The sequence below is a fragment of the Phascolarctos cinereus genome, unplaced genomic scaffold (genome assembly GCF_003287225.1).
Source record: "Phascolarctos cinereus isolate Bilbo 61053 unplaced genomic scaffold, phaCin_HiC Scaffold_7;HRSCAF=346, whole genome shotgun sequence".
Taxonomy (NCBI): domain Eukaryota; kingdom Metazoa; phylum Chordata; class Mammalia; order Diprotodontia; family Phascolarctidae; genus Phascolarctos; species Phascolarctos cinereus.
The window spans coordinates 118,776,894-118,797,251 of record NW_027556180.1 but is presented as its reverse complement, the minus strand read 5'-3'; the positions used below and the strand labels follow the sequence as shown (position 1 = coordinate 118,797,251).

At 36.8% G+C, this 20,358-nt stretch overlaps 1 protein-coding gene and 1 long non-coding RNA gene across 6 annotated transcripts in view; one reads left to right on the top strand and one right to left on the bottom strand.

The window, feature by feature from the left end:
• The window catches only part of KLF12 (KLF transcription factor 12), a 576,265-nt gene that overhangs the window by 109,763 nt on the left and 446,144 nt on the right, over window positions 1-20,358 (top strand). Inside the window, exon 1 of one of the 5 annotated variants that reach the window (XM_078147176.1) lies at window positions 7,444-7,504. The exons of the other annotated variants lie outside the window; for them this stretch is intronic. The gene's annotated coding sequence lies outside the window, so the exon portion shown is untranslated. Of the gene's footprint in view, window positions 1-7,443; window positions 7,505-20,358 lie in introns of those variants that run through there. 5 annotated transcript variants of the gene reach the window in all.
• LOC110212438 (uncharacterized) lies at window positions 16,853-18,533 on the bottom strand. Its single transcript, XR_002325667.2, has 3 exons — window positions 18,458-18,533; window positions 17,015-17,111; window positions 16,853-16,921 (listed from the first exon to the last, which is right to left on the bottom strand). It is a non-coding gene; the product is annotated as an uncharacterized LOC110212438 (long non-coding RNA).

Here is a 20,358-nt window from a genome sequence, read left to right as displayed (position 1 = left end):
GTAATCTTAAGGAAAACATTCATTTATAGGCGGTATGATTCAATAGGAAATACAAGTGTTGGTAATGGGTTTCAGTTTCACTTGTAATATATACTAACTGTATGATCTTAGGCAAGTTACTTAAACCCTCTGGTTCCTCATCTCTAAAATGGTGATAGTAATATTCGGTCTGATTCTTTCGCAGGAAGACTCTTTTTATATCCCCCAGTTGTTAATTTCCCCCTTCTCCCCCATCCCTCCATTACTTTGATTTAATGTCTACTTCTCTGACTTGTATATAGTTGTTTCCTTCTAGCAGAGTTTAAGTTCCTTGAAGACAAAGATTCTTTTCTTTTCTCTTCCTTTTTCTTTGTCTTGGTATATTAGTTGTTGTTTTAGTATATGATTGTTGAAGGAATGAATTGTGAATACAGCATATAGTGCAGGTGTCATTGCTGCTTTTTTCATTGTTACAAGTACCTCAGTGTACTCATGAATCATTAGTGTATATGTGGGTTTAAGATAGTAGAAGATGCTAATCCCCCACCAGTGGAGTTCATGCTTTTGTCTTGGAAGTTGAAACTGCAAATCATGGTTTTCAAGGTTGGAGGTTTTCAAGGATGGAAAGGCCAATATGAGGTGATAGATCTCTTGTAAATCTCCTGAAGTTAAAATATAGTTATTTGAATTCATAGTTATTTCTAAAGGGGATCACTATATAATGATGTCACTAAATTTTAAGTCAGTAAAGGATACCTTTTTATAAAAATTGGCTGGTCACATGACATGCACAGATGGACATTCTTCATTCTCAGTTGATGTCTTAATAATGGCAAGAAAAAGGCAAGAAAGTCCCCCCACCCCCCTGCCCCTGGCCATGTGTTGGAATTATAGGAAGACATGGGAAAGAGTCACTCATGTTGGGCAGACCTGTATGGCTGAACCTGTATTATTGCTGGGAATTTCTAAATTGGTGAGATCACAGGTCTGCTGGCATATTGGTGGATCTTAAAATAACAGCGTAGCATTTACTAGTAAAAAAACAAAAAACAAATCAAACAGCGAACATTTAATTAAGTACAACATTGTGCTCTGGCTGGCTCTTAAGGGATGTGGGTTCCAGCAGCTATGCTTTACTGGTTGAATCTCTGCAAAGGTTGCTTGCTTCAACAATGGCTATGGGGGCTGGGCTGGTAGGAGATTTGATGGTCTGGGAGGGGACTGCTATTGCTAGTTGCCATTAGTGGCAATTGGTCATCAGTTGGTGTTAGATATGGCAGGGTATACCCCATTTTGGGAGGTAGCACAGGGATGATGGTCTAGCAAAGGAGAGTGAGGAAGGAGTCTCTTTTTCTCAGAAGTTACATACTTACCAATACTCTAATAGATCTGTGATATCATATCACAGATTGGCCATTTGTGAACCACGTGCCTTTTCAAGAGAACATTTAAATGTTTTTACGAGATTTGCTGCTGTTTATAGTTTTAGGTGAAAGGCTCAATGGAACTACACATGGTTACGACAGAATTAGCAGGTTCTGTGAATCTCTTCCAAGTGGTTGCCACTTACTCTAACCTGGTAATTTTCAAATTTTTCATCTTGTGGTAGAAACTTGCTATATAGCTTTTTGGTATTTTGAAATCTTAGTGTTTCAATTAACAGGATGTCCAGTGACTATTGGGGTTGGAGTACTAATAGGGATGATCAGAATGATACTTGAAAATTTTAAAATAGATTCCAATGAAAGAGTACATAGTGTAGCGTAAAAAGCCCCAAACTTGGAGGTCCTGGGTTCTAATCCTGATTCTGCTATTTACTACCTGTGTGACATTTGGCAAGTCACCTAATCTCCCAGGGCCTCAGTTTCTTCATCTGTAGAATTGAATGTTTAGATCACTAGATGATCTCTAAGGCCCATTTCAGTCTTAAATCCTATGTGTTCTCTTATTATACTTTATTTTAGGGAATGTGTAGATAGCCATTGAATGATGTAGGATTACAGTTTGGAGATCACTGTGCAAAATGCCCTTTCTTTTTTTATATTTATATATATGTGTGTGTGTGTGTGTGTGTGTGTGTGTGTGTGTGTGTGTGTGTGTATGTATGTGTATATATATATGTATATGTAAAATTTTTTTTTTTGACTAGGCAGTGGGGTTAAGTGACTTGCACAGGGCCACGCAGCTAGTAAGTGTCATGTGTCTGAAGTCAAATTTGAACTCTGGTCCTCCTGAATCCAGGGCCAGTGCTCTGTACCACCTAGCTGCCCCGCAAAATGCCTTTTCTTAAAATGTATATCTTGTTACCATATTCTATACTGGTCTGTCTACAAAATGAATTCCTTTTCATTTTTTCCATGATGATAAATACAAAATAATAATAACCTGCATTTACATCGCATGTTAAGGTTTACAGAGCACTTTCCTCAATGCAACCCTATGGAATTAGGTAATGCAGATAGTGTTACTTATTAGAAAACTCAGAAATGATCTTCCCTGGGTCATAAGGAAGTATAGAAGTCTTTGGACTTTGAGATGGTTCCATGATATAATGGTTCCATTATGTCATGATACCCCTCAGTATTATCACAAGCTATTTTTTTTCCTAATTGCAACTAACAGTACCTTTCTGAGATAAAAATGCTATAGTAAAACATTTCCTTTTTTTCTTGTAGTTAATATTTACTTTATTTTTTTTTTTACTGGAGTGACTCCAACATTGTGCTCATGGAATTTCCACATTTTGTGAGCCATTTGCAAGCCGAAGAGTTTCAGAGAGTCCATGATTGAGTTGCAGTGAATAGAACACTGTCATTACAAGAAGCATTTGTTAAATGCTTTTTCCTGTGTGTCTGACAACGTACAAGTTTCTGGGAATATAAAGATGAAAATGAAGTGATGAGTCTCTCCCTCTAAGGAATTTATATTCTATAGGGGTAAACAAGGATGGACACATAAATATATACAAAAATAGAGATACTTTTTTTTTTTGATAGCACATGTGATTTCGTTGGTAGAGGAAACTCCCCCTCCTGGTGAATACAGATCTGCACTGTCTCTGCAACTTAATCTTAAGGAGTTGCCTGTGTTGCTGAGAGGTTGGGATTTATTTACCTAGGGTGCTGAGGTAGGGGGAGGAGCATGCAGGAAATCTTGGAGCCAGTAGCCAGAAAGTTGTGTTGGCAGATGGAGATGGGGGAGGTGCAGCAAGGAGGTTTTCTTACATTATGGCAAATCTGACTTTTTTTCTTTTTAAATTCCACCCTGTTTGGATGCTTGGGATAGGTGGCATGGGTGGAGGGCATTAAAATGGAGAGGAAGGAAAGCACAGTCATGAATGAAAAGTCGGAAGTGATCCTTCCTTCCTCTGACCTAGAATAACATTTTATGCTTCTCTCATGGTTTGATCATATTATGTTTCTGAATTATAAGTGTTGTATTTTTATTGTATACTTAATATGTAATATTACTTCTGCATTTTTGTACGTTTCACGTGCTTAATACCCTGCTAGACTACAAACTCCATGAAGGCAGGCGGGTGCCATGCCTTAATTATCTTTGTTTCTTACCCGGAGCCTACTTGGCTCTAGTGTTTTTGATGTAGCAATTGCATAATAAATGGCTTTAACGATAAGCAATAATAGATATAGCATTTGTATTAGTCTTTTAAGATTTGCAAAGTGCTTTACAAATATCTCTTTAATTCTCACAACAGTACTGGGGGAAGTAGGTTATTATTCTTTTTGTTTTACAGACAAAGAAAAGGAAGCTGGGAGAGGTTGTGACTTGTCATGGGTCCCACAACAAATCAGCGAGTGAGACAGAATTCACACTCAAGTCTTCTGAATTCCAAGTCCAGCACCCTTTCCACTCTGCCACCTTACTTCTTAGAATGAATGAACAGCATCCTAAGGGGACAGATATCTTATCTAGGTTTGCTCAAGAAGGAGAGCATACCAGTAAAATAATAGCTAACATTTATGTAGAGTTTATAGGTTTAAAAAGCACTTTTATCTGTTTTTGCCTTTAATCTTCATAGCAACCCTATGTGAGAGAGGTAGGAGATCATAATCTCCGTTTTACAAATGAGGAAACTAAGACAGAGGTTAAATGACTTGCCCAGGCCAAGTTTGAATCTAGGTCTTCTTCACTCCATGTCTAAAAGTGATCCACTAAACCATGCTCCCTCTGGCAGTTCTGTTATATTCAGAAAGCATGTAATATGGCATGGTGCCCACATGTGAACCTGGATGCAAACCTACAAAGTACAGGAAATTGTCATAGGCATCTGCTTCAAGGAAATACTTTTTGTAATTCCTGAATGATCTGACTCTCTTGGAGGAGGCCAGAAGGAAGGAGGGTAGAGAGCTTAGTCTGAGTAGAGAACTTACTGACTCTTGACTAAATTCTAAATTATTTTAAATCCTTCTCCCTTCTCCCTTATCCAGAATTTTGAAATGTATTTGTTTACATGTATATTTTAAATTGGAGGCACAGCATGGCATTGCTGGTCTGGGGTTTGAGAAGTTTTGGGTTTAAGTCCTGCTTTTGACATGTATTGGCTCTATAACTCCAGGCAAGTTACTGAACCTCATAGTATCTTCTTTGGTAGAGGAAATTTCTCACCTGGAGTGGCTGTGGCCCATTCTAAGGAAGTTATAGAGCTTATCCAAAACGAATCTAGTTGATTCCTTTTGGGAACAGTATTAATTTCTCAATGTGTCATCCTTTCTCCTCCCATCCTGTTAGCCTTCTCTTCTAATAAAGATTTTTAAAGCAGTTCAGCAAAACCGACCAATGTACCCATGGACTCCCTTAGACTGCATCCATAGGTACTATGGAACTTATCTTTTTAAAAAATTTTTTACTTTTTTACTTTTTTTTAATTTTAATTTTAATTTTATTTTTTTCATATGCTTTTGAGTTGAAAATTTTTCTCCCTTTTTCTCCCCCCCCCTCCCCAAGATGGCACACAATCTAACATAGGCTTTACATTTACATACCCATTAAACATATTTTCACATTAGTGAAGTTGTAAGTAAAAATTAAAACCAATAGGAGGAACCATCAGAAAGATGAAACAAAACTCAACAGAAGGTAAAAATAAGTGAGAACGATTCGATTTCCATAGTTCTCTGGATGTGGACAGCATTTTCCATCCTGAGGCCTCTGGAGATGTCTTAGATCCTCATAATGCTGAGGAGGGTTCAGTTTAACATTCTTAGTCATTGCATAACGTGGCTGCTATTGTGTACAAAGTCCTCTTGGTTCTGCTCACTTCAGTCAGCATCAGACCATATAAGTCTTTCCAGGTTTTTCTGAAGTCAGCCTGTTCATCATTTCTTATAGCACAATAGTATTCCATTACATTCATGTACCACAACTTGCTCAGCCATTCCCCAATTGATGGGCATCCTCTCAATTTCCAATTCTTTGCCACCACAAAAAGAGCTGCTATGAATATTTTTGTACATGTGGGTCCTTTTCCCATTTGTTTGATCTCTTTGGGATATAGCCCTAGAAGTGCTATTGCTGGATCAAAGGGTATGCACATTTTTGTAGCCCTTTGGGCATAGTTCCAAATTGTTCTCCAAAATGGTTGGATCATTTCACAACTCCACCAACAATGTATTAGCGTTCCAATTTTCCCACATCCTCTCCAACATTTATCATTTTCCTGTTTTGTCATGTTGGCCAATCTGATAGGTGTGATGTGGTACCTCAGAGTTGTTTTGATTTGCATTTCTGTAATCAATAATGATTTAGAGCATTTTTTCATATGACTATAGATGGCTTTAATTTCTTCATCTGAGAACTGTCTGTTCATATCCTTTGACCATTTATCAATTGGGGAATGGCTTGTGTTCTTATAAATTTGTCTTAATTCTCTATATATTTTAGAAATGAGGCCTTTATCAGAAAGACTGGTTGTAAAAATTCTTTCCCAATTTTCTACCTTCCTTCTAATCTTAGTTGCATTGGCTTTGTTTGTGCAAAAACTTTTCAATTTAATGTAATCAAAATGATCCATTTTGCTTTTCATAATGTTCTCTATCTCCTGTTTGGTCATGAATTCTTCTGTTCTCCATAGATCTGATAGGTAAACTATTCCTTGTTCTCCCAGTTTACTTATGGTATCAGCCTTTATATCTAAGTCCTGAACCCATTTTGACTTTATTTTGGTATATGGTGTGAGATTTGGGTCTATGCCTAGTTTCTGCCATACTCTTTTCCAGTTTTCCCAGCAGTTTTTTTCAAAGAGTGGGTTCTTATCCCAGAAGCTGGGGTCTTTGGGTTTATCAAATAATAGATTACTATAGTCATTGACTACTGTGTCTTGCATATTTAACCTATTCCACTGATCCACCTCCCTATTTCTTAGCCAGTACCAAGCAGTTTTGATGATTGCTGCTTTATAATACAATTTAAGATCTGGAATTGCTAGGCCACCTTCCCCTGCATTTCTTTTCATTAGTTCCTTTGATATTCTGGACCTTTTGTTTTTCCAAATGAATCTTGTTATTATTTTTTCTAACTCTATAAAATAATTTTTTGGTAGTTTGATTGGTATGGCACTGAATAAGTAAATTAGCTTAGGTAGGATTGTCATTTTTATTATATTAGCTCGGCCTACCCATGAGCAACTGATGTTTTTCCAATTATTTAGATCTGATTTTATTTGTGTGAAAAGTGTTTTGTAATTGTGTTCATAGAGTTCCTGGGTTTGTTTCGGGAGGTAGACTCCTAAATATTTTATAATGTCTACAGTAAGTTTAAATGGGATTTCTCTTTCTATCTCTTGCTGTTGGGCTTTGTTGGTAATATATAGAAATGCTGATGATTTATGTGGGTTTATTTTATAGCCTGCAACTTTGCTAAAGTTGTTTATTATTTCAAGTAGTTTTTTACTTGATTCTCTAAGTATATCATCATGTCATCTGCAAAGAGTGATAGCTTTGTTTCTTCTTTGCCTATTCTAATGCCTTCAATTTCTTTTTCTTCTCTTATTGCTAAAGCTAAGGTTTCCAGTACAATATTGAATAACAGTGGTGATAATGGACATCCTTGTTTCACCCCCGATCTTATTGGAAATGCTTCTAGCTGTCCCCATTACATATAATGCTTGCTGAAGGTTTTAGATATATGCTGTTTATTATTTTAAGGAAGACTCCATTTATACCTATGCTTTCTAGTGTTTTTAATAGGAATGGGTGTTGTATTTTATCAAAAGCTTTTTCTGCATCTATTGAGATGATCATGTGGTTTCTGTTGGTTTTGTTGTTGATATGCTCAATGATGCTGATAGTTTTCCTAATATTGAACCAACCCTGCATTCCTGGCATAAATCCTACCTGGTCATAGTGTATTATTCTTGTGATAAGTTGCTGCAATCTACTTGCTAATATTTTGTTTAAAATTTTTGCATCTATATTCATTAGAGAAATTGGTCTATAATTTTCTTTCTCTATTTTGACTGTTCCTGGTTTAGGTATCAACACCATATTTGTATCGTAAGAAGAATTTGGTAAGACTCCTTCACCTGTTTTCCCAAATAGTCTATATAGGAAACTTATCTTTTTAAAAAAGTATTATTTTAAAAACATATCTAGTACAAGATGAATTAATTATAACTCAACAGAATTAATTTCACCCAAGGAAGTAAACATGTTGTTTAGTGCCCCTAAATCTGGGCCCAGTAGAGAGAAGTGGGGAATACAAGAGGATGGGGATTAATCACTCTTTTCCCAGATAGACAGTCATGGGTCTTGTCTCCTGATAACAGACAAGGGACCCTTAAGGACATTTCCTCAGCTGCTGCCCTGATCCCTGGTTTCCTTTTGGAGTTAAAATAGGAATTCACTTTGAAGTTGAAGGTCATTGGAAATAACTGTCCTACTTTGAGGAGCTCCTGCACCTACACCTTGGGTCATGTGCTGAGTTTCTTTTCTAGCTTTATTTTCACAGTTTCAGTTTTACCCTCAGTGAAACTGGAGATTTAGATCATTGATATACTTGACAAAAACATCGTACTGATTTGTGATCTACTCTACCAGAGCCACCGTTGTGACATCACTTCAAGTTTCTTCCTTACTTTCTTTTTACATATTTAAGACACAAATTACTCTGGGCAAGTTTTCCTTTGGCTGGGTTGCACCCTGTAAAACTCTGTAGGGGCTTGAAATAGGGCTTCATTTTGCTATCATTTGCAGAGCCAATAAATAAGCCAGTTTTCCTGATTTTACAGATTTGTTTTTGGTAATTATTCTTCTCCAAGGAAACCAACAGAAATGGGAAAGGCAATATGCTAGAGGAATAATGGCAGAAATTTGCTTTGTATTTTTCTTTATAAATGCAAGTACCTATCAGAGAATGAACTATAAAGGTGCAAAAAAGAAAACAAATGTACAGTGGTGTGGCAAAATAAACACGAGGTATCCTCTGTCTTTTAAAGTAGAGTAATAAGATTATGAAATAAAAACACCTGTAAGTACAGCAATAGGTCTTAGCCTTGTACAAAATGAAACAGATGTCCTTATGATAATGTCTTGTTTCTAAGTGGATAAAATTTCTTTTCCTGGTAAATGAGGGTATTTTATTATAGTAATCACGGTGCATGTAAAGAAACTCTCTGGAACTCCAGTTTTATAGCTCTTACTGAAGAAGAGGGAGCGACTTCATAGTAGGAAAAAAAAGGAAGCACCCTCCTGTAAAAGCTCCTCTGTTGGACCATAAGCATCTTGAGAGCAGGGTTTCCTTTTGGCTCTTCTTGTGTCCCCAGCACTTAAAACAGTGCCTGACACATAATAGGCCCTTAATAAATGTTGATTGACTGATGGAACTCTTTCAGTTCTTCTGTGCCCCAACTTTGAACCATCTTTTAATCTACTGCTGGCCCCACCCAGCAGAGTAGTTAACCACAACTTCCTTTTAAATCTTCTTTTACAGAATCTCAAAGAACCATCCAAAATGCAACATCCTACAGCACTTCCTTTATAAAATAAATTTAGGCTATTATGGTATTTTTTTAAAAAAAGGTATTTAAGTATTTTGTGTGGTTTGTGGGGTCTGGGTGATTTTTAAAAACTCTTTATCTGTCAGAACTATCCCTGGCACAGTGATGAGTCATTAATTTATGCAAAGTATAACAAAGTTTTCACTAACAACATGAGTGTAGAGTTTATTCATTGATAGTTTCAACAGAAAGCTATAGAAATGGAATATAATTCATTAATGTCCAAAATTGTAGGTATTTATATTTAGAACACATTATTAGACCTAAAATTTCCCACTGGGGTAGGCCATAAAGATGTATCCCACTTTAAAATGTTCATCTTTCAGTTTAATAGATTTAACCACGTCTGTCTCTCCCACTTAAAATTAATTGCTTAACCCAAACCTCTGATATGTGGAAAAGAACTTTTGCCATATTCTATAACCTGTGTTATTTTTTGAAAAAGTTAATTTTATCTTGGGTGAATGAATCAACACAGTCAGTAAATATCTATTAAGTGCCTACTATGTGCCAGGCATTGTGCTAACACAAAGAAATATGAATATGTTTGTGTATAGTATGCTGTGTATTATCTATCATTCTGTTGATGCCACAATGATTTATGACCTGTCAGCTCAGTAACCTTGGAGTCGTCATTAATTATTCCTCTGTTCCCCCACCCCTGCCTGTTATATAGATAGTTGCCAAATCTTGCCAATTTCGCCTTGATAACAACTGCTGTATCCATCCCTTTCTCTTTAATCACACCAGCATTCCCCTAGCTCAGACCCTCATCACTTCCTGCCAGGACTATTGCAGTAGCCTCTTAATTGGTCTCTCTGCTGCCAGGTGCTCCCCTTTCCAATTCCTTCTTTATGTAGTTGCCAAAATAATCTGTCTAAGGCATGAGTCTCATCATTTCACCCTGGTGCTCAAAACCCTTCAAAACTTGCCACAATCTCAAGATTAAAATAGAAATGCCTTAATTAGCCTTTTAAGCCCCTCCACAACCTGGCTCTCAGTTACTTGTCATCTACCTTCATCTACACCTTGCATCTCCATCTCACCTTCCTCTACATTTCCGCCCAAATGTACTGTTATCTTTTCCCCACCTCTGTATTTGATCTCTTGCATTTACACAGATTGACTGACCTCTGTTGGTGAAATACCTTTTTCAAATTGACATATCAGGATCCTTGCTCCCTTCAGGACTTCATGTGCCACCTCCTAGGCAGGACTTTTCTCATCTCCCTATCTTTGCAGCCCCTGGTTGTTAGCACTCTGTCCCGTCCAAGTTTTCTTTGTACTATATTAATCTATATACCTTTCGTACGTTCTCAGTGGCAAAATAAGCTCTTTGAGGCCAGGGACAATTTCATTTTGGTGTTTCTGCAGTGACTTCTAAGATTATTGTTTCGTCCTTTTTGTGAACCTATTTGACATGTTCTTGGCAAAGATCCTGGAGTGGTTTGACATTTCCTTCTCTAGGTCATTTTACAGATAAGGAAACTGAGGCAGATGGGGTTAAGTCACTTTCCCAGGGTCACACAGTTAGTGTCTGAGGCCAGATTTGAACTCAGGTGTTCCTGACTCCAGGCCCAGTGCTCTATCTTCTGCACCACATAACTGCCCCCGACTTGCAAAGAAGTAGGTGCTAATAAATTTCTGTTGAATTGTTGCATATATTAGATAGTTCCTACCTTTTGCCATTTCCTATTTTTTTCCCCTACCAGTCATCTTTAGTGAGGGGTGGGTGGGTGAGAAACTCAGAAATTAAGAAAAGTAATTGAGAGTTGTGATGAAAAATAATAAGATGTTTTATGTTCTCCCCCTTAACTATTTTTAAAATTAAAATTGTCAGAGGAAATATGAGAACCATTATGAAATCTTGTTGGTTATAAAGCCCTTGGAGGCAGTTCTCATTGTTGTCTTCTTTTGTACTCTTCTGCCTCTGAAGGCCAAGAGGAAGCCACATTTTTTCTTTCTAAACTATATATGAAAATAACTCAGTTTTACCAGTGGAAATGTAGCCAGAGAGGCATGAATGGACGAATGAATGAATGAATGAATGAATGAATAAGTGAATGAATGAATGAAAAAAATTATTAAGTACTTACTATGCGAAAAGCACCATGTTAAGCTCTGGGGATTCAAATAAACGCTTGCAGATACAAATAAAATAAGGCACTGCCTGCTTTCAAGGAACTTATAATTCTAATAGGGAGAGGGGCCCATCCCATTCAAGGAAGTGGCAGCCAGGAAATTACATTTTTATGATGATAGTGGGAGGAGTCATGGGGAGTAGATTAACATATTCTTTATAGTAGGAATGGAAGTATTAATTTAATTATGGTTCCAGAACTGGAAAGGGAAAAATGGGGTGGAGAGGGGACAGGATGGAAAGAGAGAGGCAGAAGATATGTGAGTGCTGATAAGATCATAGGATCAGAGATCTAAGAACTGGAAGGCACTTGAGGGTCCGCTTGGTCCAGCCTCCTCTTTTTATAGTTGAAGAAGCTGAGGGAGGCCAGGCTACAAAGTGAAGCATGGGTATAGTAAACTTGGATATAGTGAAACTCTCTGGCACACCAGGAGCCCCAGGTCAGGAGATCCAAAGCAGAAAAGGTTCCGTCCTCCAAGGCGTAGGCTGAGGGCTAAGGGTTGTCAAGATGACAGGTTGAACAGGATTGTCATGAGGTGTGTTGTTCTGGTTCTCAATCAAAGCTGGACACTTCTGTATATCTTCCTATTTCTTTAAGGCATTTGAATATACTCGACTTTGATATTGGAATCAGTGTAATCTGTCATGGATGAGACTGTTGAGTTTATGTCTCCCTTAGATATTCTGACAGGCTAAATAGGAGAGTTTAATCATCTAAATCACTGATGGATTTCTTTCTATTCAAAACTACAACTCTCCAGATTGACTGTAAAAGTCTAGAAAGGTCATGCCCATCAGAAAGAGCAGCAGGATACAGTCATAAATAGGAACTTTTTGCTTGGGGCAGGCAAGTACTGCCAGTCATGACAACAGCATGAAGTATCTTCTCGATTGAGTAGGGATGGAGATGGAACTCATCCCGATTCACTATTTGATTGCTTCCTGTTTTTATGAATCATTTTGTAGATCTTGGTTGGGCTCTGGTTTTTCTGGGTTGCTGAAGGACGACGAAAGTTGTTCAAGCTCTGGGGAAAATGCTAAATGACCCCTCATGTGTAATGGCTCACTGGCCTCCAGTGGGGAGAGCATTGTACTTTAAAAGTAGAAAGGCTTCAGCTCTAGTCTCAGCTTGAACAATGAGTCAAAGTCATGTGACCTTGAGCAATTCACTGAAGTACTCATAGACTCAGTTTTCTCATCTGCAAAATAACACCTTTGACCTAGATGCTCTCCAAGTTTCCTTTAAGTTTCTAAACTGTTGATTTCTCTCTGTGTGGTTTCTTCCAACTCTAGTCAGCCCTTACTTCTCTTTATGAAATTTCACTTCCTCTGGCCTTTTTTTTTTGACATCCCTCTAGCTTTGAGCAGAAAGTAGTAACTACTATTTGTTGATGATTGAGTTTTTGCTTCCTAATTGTGCTTATTGTCAATAATTTGGCTAACCATTGCACCCTGGGAGATCCTACTGAGTTTTTAGGCTTTGCAAAGTTTGCCTACCAGTAATCACCCAGTATGCCATCTCAGTTTTAATTTGTGTTGAGTTCCTATTTTCTCCCTATCTATCTAAATACTTTCTGAGTACCTGCTGTTTTAGGGATGCTATTGGTTTGATTGAATGACACATTACAAATATTTAATATTACATATTTATGAGGGCCTTATGAATTTTTGTTACCCTGTTGGGTATATTTATTAGGCTTTCCTTAATTGATGTTACAACTAGGGCAGTCTTTAAAAAAAAAAGTCTTTCAGTCAATCAGAGTGCTTACTTTGTGCTCTGCAAGGCTTCTTTTAGTCCAAACTTTAATAATATTTAACACATCTGAATCAAAATAGAGATGTTGGCCTGTGTTTGTTTCTTTTTAACCGTCTGTGGTTCCATCTGGCTTCCTGATATTATGACCATCTTTCTCCAGTTCTTTAAAAATTGAAAACATGGCATACTGCCTGGTAGCATGGTATGTCTCTGGGTCAGTCACTTTCTCAGGAGTGGTTTCTCATTGAGTTAATTTCACTGGAGACTTTTCCCTAATATGAATTAGTCAATGGATAACTTCATTCATGTATCTAAATGAATTATGGAAAGTCATGTTACAAGGAAGTGATTGTTTTTGTTTTTTAAAATCACAGATCTGGAGAATTGTGCCATCATATTTTCACCTGTCATTTTTTTTTGAGGGGGGGAGTGTTTCATTTCTATTAAGTTCAGCTGTGCATGTTGGCAATTAAGGAGGGGAGAGTTAATGAGTTTTAAGAAGGAAATGGTCTTTGTGGTAATTTGTCATAAAGACATAGCTTTTTTTTTTTTCACTCCTGTCTTTTCAACCACATTCAGCCAGTAACTTCCTTTTGTGGTAAAGCCAGGCTTTTTCGATGACAATTCAGGGTTAAAACTATATTTCTACGGCTCTCCAGTCTGTTGTTTTTTTTTCTGAAGCAAGGGTTATTTTGACATTCTGATATGAACATGTCCTGACTGTATCAGCTCTTGAAGAACAGACTTGTATTATTTAATAATAGACATTGGGGTGGATTCTATAAAAGCATCTCAGAGAAAATGATAAGAGCTGGGATTTGTGGAGCACTTAAAAGTTTGCAAAGTGCTTCATGTACATGATCTCATTTGATACTCCCAACACCACAATGGAGTAAGTCCTCTTGATATTATTAAGCTCATTTCTTAAATGAATAAAATGTGGCTTAAGGAGGTTGTGACTTGCCGACTAGTCATACAATTAGTAAGTGTCAGAGCCAGTATATAAATCCAGCTTTTCTCTTGTTTCCACAGTCAGTGTCCCTTACCCCAAACCAGTCAGGCTGTATATCTGTGGATATCTAGCTACATAATGCTATACAGATTTCCTAAGTTAGCAATGTCAGTTGTTATCAGTGAAATCTTATTAAAAATACATTTATATCGCTATCTTTTTGTTTTTATGTCATCTAAATTTCTCCTAGTATCCTTTCTTGTCTCCTTTCCCAGGGAGTAATCTCAATGAAAATATACACACACAGACACACACACACACACACACACACGCACACACACACACACACACGTATATATGAAGAGGTAAAGTACATCAATAAATCAAAGAAAAATCTGAAAAATATATTTAATGTGGACCTTCCACCTCTGCAAATGAGTGACAGGAGATCTTCTCATATCTCTTCTTTGGGATCATGACTATTCTTTGTAATTTGTCAGTGTTTACTTTTGATTTTTTTTTTTGGTGATCATTCCATTTACATTGTTCCATAATTATTGTTTGTATTGTTTTCTTAGCTCGGCTTACTTAATTTTGTATCAGGTCATATAAGTCTTGCCATAATACTCTTTATTAAATAACTTAACATTTCTTACAGCATAGTAATATAATTTGTTTAGCCATTCCCCATTTGATGGGTATTTATTTTGTTTCCAGTTCTTTGCTATCATGGAAAGTGCTACTATAAAGATTGGTGTATTTGAACCCTTCTTACTAATGACCTCTGTGGAGTATATGCCTAGTAGTGGAATCTGAATCAAAGGGGATAGATATTTTAGTCACTTTATTTGCGTAATTCCAAATTGTTTTCCAAAATGGTTATGTTCACAGCTGCACCAACAGTGCACTCTAGTGGGTCAGTCTTTCCTCAACCCCTCCAGCTAGTCTCATTTTTCTGTCATCTTGGTCAAACTTCAGCAGTGTTTTGATTTGCATTTCTTTTGTTACTTAATATTTAAAGCATAATTTTATGTATGCCTTAAGTTTGTACTTCTTTCAAGAACTGTTTATTCTTTTGAGAACTTTTGACCATTTATCAAATGGGAAATAGCTTTTGGTTTTACATACATACATACATGCATACTTGCACATGTGTGCATATGTTTTTAGTTGACAATATATCTTGAATATCAAAACCTTACCCTAAAATTTTGATAAGAAGATTTTTCCCCCATTCAGCTGCTTCTGTGCTTATCCCAGATACATTAATTTTGTTTGTGTGATAACTTTTCAATTTTATGTAATCAAAATTATCTTTTATCTTTTGTAATTATCTCTATCCCTTGTTTGGTTAATAATACATCTCCTACTTATAGTTAAGTCACTATCATGTAGAATAGAGGTATAAACAACAGGTATAATATTTTTGACACTAACATTATTGACTCAGAGCTATAACTAGGTTGGAACAAATGGGGCTTTGTCTTAGTACACTGATATTTAGGAGGTACTAACAAAACCATGATGCACTTAGGTGTCTTATATCGCTTAGTAACAGCTGAGGTTCACATTGAGGTAGTTAAAATAGGAAGCTACAGAACTAGAAGAATGATGTATACAATGATACAACGATAGTAACATGAAAGAGAAGAAGAATAAAAGAAAGCCATACGCTAGGTAATTGTAACAATCTTGATTACAGAGAACATATAGGTAAAAATGGAAATGGGGTATAGAACTAATGGGACAGAATGTTTCCTATATTGTGAGAGTGTAGGACTTTTTCAATTATTTTTCTTTATTTTAAGAGAGGGGACTATATCCAGGAATTACTAATATATAAGTTTAAGACATTGACTGATGAAACAGTTTTAAAGATGGAAATTCCCAGATGGCCTTCGCCAAATGGTCTACCCAGTGCTTCTTAAACTGTGTGGTTTAAAAAGTGCTGAAGGAGTAGTTAGTGGAAAAAGTTTAAGAAGCCTTGGCCTGCACCTACTGTCATACTTAGGGTGAATTCAACCCCACACCTTCACCGCCATGCCCATGTGACTTGGCTATGTCTTAGCATCTCTGTCTCCTCTACCCACAACTGACTTTCCTTACCTTAGTCTTGTTTTGTTCTGTCAAAATTACCACCATCCTTCTCGTGTTTCATTCATAACCTGAAGCAATATCCTTGACTCCCCTCTCTCTCCTTGCCCCACATATCCAGTTATTTTCCAAATCTTGCTGTTTTTTACCTTCACAATGTCCCCCATCTGACTCTTTCTCTCCACTCACACAGCTACACCTTAGTTCAGGCCCTCATTACATTTCTGCTCGATTATCACAACATTCTTGTGTTCGAATACTTTGTAGGTAGATGTTTATTAACTTTCGGTTTATGCCATATATTTTATATATGTTGTCATCTCCCCTATTAGTATGTAAGCCCCTGGAGGAGTACGGTTCGTTTCATTCTTTGTCCTTGTATCCCCAGTGCTTAACCACAGTGCATGGCACCTTGTAGGTGCTTAATAAATCCTTGTTAATTGATTGTAAACTCACCTCAGCTGTGAAAAATGTTAGTTACAACTCTTTTTACATATATTAGTACACTAATGAAACTCTCTTGGAGTGGTAGAAGTCATGAGAGATCCTTAAGTTTCATATGAGACTGTGCCAGGATTGTGGGCATTCAGTGAGAACCAAAGGTTGCGTCCAACTCCCATGGGCATGATGTGTAGACTGGCTAAATGGCCAAACTCTTATGGCAGATTCAGTACTTTTGTTTTATGGTATGGCATATGTTAAATCTGTTAAAATTGATTTAAAAAGAAACCAACACCTCATTTAATAACTTAAGTACATCAAGCATTGTGAAGCATAAAGTTTAAGAAGCAGTGGATTAAATCACCATTTAATGGTTGTGGAGAGAATGACTCCTTTGGTTTACATGTTGAATGTCTAATTCCTGTGTCATTGGCATTCTTTGCTATTGAGTAAATAGATGGACTTTCTCTTTTAATAGCACCTTCAGTTTCTGTGGTCTCCTTCTAATGGGATTTTCCAGTGTATTATCTCATCTTCATAACATACCTGTAAATAAGGTGGGCATACAGTTTCTTATCCAGATTTTTACAAATGGAGAAACTGAGTTTTCAGAGAGGTAAAGTGAATTCTATAGCTTACGGTTCAATTCTCTGCAGAGCCTGGGGTAAGACAGTATTCCAGAATTCCAGACCTGTTTTCTATCCACTTGACAAGTAAATTTCAACTTTTTTTTTCCCTTGAAGATGGAGAAATCATTTACAGCTTTTTAATGCTCTGGAACTCAAGCCCATTATTTGCAATTTAGAGAGAGTATAACAGACAGAAATTAACTATGCCTACCTACCCTGGCTGTACTTTATTTTGAAGACTCTTTCAAGATTCCTCATGTAACTTTTCAATTTTTAACATTTGAAAAATAGTATACTAAAATGTGCTTCTGATTTCCTAGTGGTATAGCATATATACTAAATGGTATAGGTATATACTAAAAAAAATGTCAGATGAGAAAAATTCTTAAGGTTTCTGAAGTCTACGTTTTGAACTAGGTGTAAAAAACTAGAAAATATAATTAATTAAATTGTAGTGAAAACAATAACACCTTATATTATCATCATCTTTCTTAATAATGTGGATATTTAAAACAAACATATCAACTCATTTTGTAGCTTATTATTATCATGTAGGTTATTTGCCAGGGCCCAGCACATTGAAGGAGTTTGATAACTATTTGTTGATTATTATGTAGGTTGGTTATTATATGCCCTTTATAGGATAGGAAATTGGTTAAGCAGAAACTGATGGCTTAGAGTCTAGACTCTCTGGTCACTGAGATCCCTTGCAACCCACAAATTCTGTGATTCTGTGATATTTCCTGGTGTGCTTTGTACCTATGGTAGTTCTAGGTATTGAACTTAACATTAAGTATAGGTTAATATTAAGCAGATATGTTCTTTAATTTATAACAGATATATTTAAATGGGTATTCTCGGAATCTCCATGTAGAATATTTTTTTATGGCACTTTTTAGGTTTTTTTCTTTAATTTTTAAAGATAAGGTCTTCAGCAAGGGGTAGTAAGATTCATTGACTTGCCCAGTTTACACAATGAATCACCACTTGACTCAAGAATGTTGTCTACTTGTTTTTGCTTTTTTCCTTAGAATGAAAACAACAGTGCAGTGATCACCAATTAAAGCATTTAGGTAGTATACACAATGACCTCTGTAATGGAATGTAACTGATAATTAAATATAAAATCTGCCCTCTTACGATCAATAGTTAGGGGAACATAATGACTTTTTCATTATAAAGCCTAATTTTCTGGAGGCAGGGAGTAGAAGGGAGGGCATAGGGAGAGAATGATTATGGATGAATGAAATCTACTGATTACCTCAACTTGGACTTTAGCTTTGCTTTTCCTACTCTTATGAGAGCTGTTAACAGCAAGCACAGTCTACAAATTTTCTCCATTCTTTCCTCTTTCTCTCCTTTCTCCTGCTCCCATGGAGGTGCTAATGAGTAGTGAAATAGTAAAAGATGATGAAGATAATGGAAAGAAAAGGAGAAGCAAAGGGTTACCTACCAAGAATTGCAGATTGAAATAATTAGCCATTAAATAATAAAGAAAACAGCATGTTTCTTGGTGCTTAGTTATTTTTTAAGGCAGTTGTTTTTAACTGTTGGCATAGAATTGTAGACTGAATCTGAAGGGTTCTTAGAATCATTGAGTCTAAGCTCAGCTCACCCCCCCCCCCAACTCAAGATGAAATGAAGTGCATTGTTAGTCATTGACTAGATTGTATCAGAACAGAGACTGGAACCCATATCTTTGAGTGCTCTGGCCTCATTCCCACATTGCTTAAGTTGTGGTGTATGTCACATTAGAAGACCTGGGTTATTTAAGTCCTGACTCTGGCAGTTGTTTAATGTATTACTTTTCTAGGCTGTGTTGGCCTTGTCTGTAAAATGAAGTTGTTGAATAGGGCTGGATGACCCACTTGTTGGCTCTGTTATAATGGGCATTCCTTTCATGCGTGAGTTGGACTCATAAGGTGGCTGAGGTCCCTTATGACTTGCAATTTCTGTGATTCTGCTTATAAAGGTGATTTCTGAGGTCCTGTCAAATTCTAACATTCCATGATAGAAAATTGTTACTTATTATGAATAGCAGATTCTATTCTATCCTAGGAGGTTAGGGGCTTTTCATAAGTAGATTGTTAAGTCAGAGACTCCTATTCTGCCAAGTTAGACAGGTGCAGTAGGTAGCAACCAGAAGCATACTATGGATGGCACAGTAGTTTTTCCTGCCCAGAATATCATGCCTATGCCCATGACTTTGCAGAAATTTTTTGAGGTGAATGTACTTTTAAGATCCAAGTAAATATTCTCTGAAGGGGAGAAAATATGTTATCAGTCAATTATCATTGTTATTAGTAATTGTTAATGTGATTCATGAGTTGCAGTGTGATAGAGTTGGCTTCAAAGATGGGGGGGGCCTGAGTTGAAATTAAAAAAAAAAATCACCTAGTGGCCACATTTCTGGTGAAAATGTTCTCTGTCTTAGATCTTGTATGGATAATTCTATACCGAATTTGTGATTCAACAACCAAGCATTAGAGAAGGCTCCTTGAGCTCTTCCTGTCTTCTTTGTTCTTAGGTGACGCGAAGTGATTTCCAAGATCTGAGCTTGTGGTGCCCTGAGCCAACCAAGTCTCAAGGAAGGTCTCAACTTTTAAGAAAAAACTAGCCTGATTTGCATGGGGGGGAGGAGGTAGGATATTGCTCCTACCACAAATATTTCTTACCTGCTAGGGATTTGCTGTTCTTTGGGGATGCTAAAACAATGCCTACCCTCAAGGAGCTTACCCACATAAATGAAATGCATCAGTAATTGTAATGTGACAGCAGCTAATCTTGTGAACTTACTTTTGTGAATTACCTTTGTAAAAAAAAAATGAGTAGCTGAGACAGAAGGTTGGCTCTCTGTGAAGGTCCTTCTTATTGTTGATGTAATTTGTGGGCTTTTCTCCTAACCTGGACCAGTCCTGGCTCCCTCTCCCATCTTTTGCTCACAGCCTTGCCTCACTACCCTGCTCTTGTATCTTTTTATTTACTTCTATCACTCTCTGACTCCCACAGTGTTTTAGCATATAGGAATGTCTCCGAATGACACAGAGGAAAATTGTGATATAAAATACCTTGAGCATATTTTTAAAATTAGAAACAATATAAGAATAAAAAGCTTATTTCCCACAAAACAAATTTTCACACCATGAAGATTTACACACAAAAAATAATTCATTTAATGCACGTAGATATAAACCTGGGCAATTCACTTAAACTCTTTGTGCTCCAGGCAAGATTATACATTTCAACCAACCAATCAATAAGAGTTTATTAAGTGACTGTTACATGCCAGGTATTATGCTAAGCCCCGGTGATACAAAGGCAGAAGAGAAGAAGCGAACCAGTCCCAGGATCTTA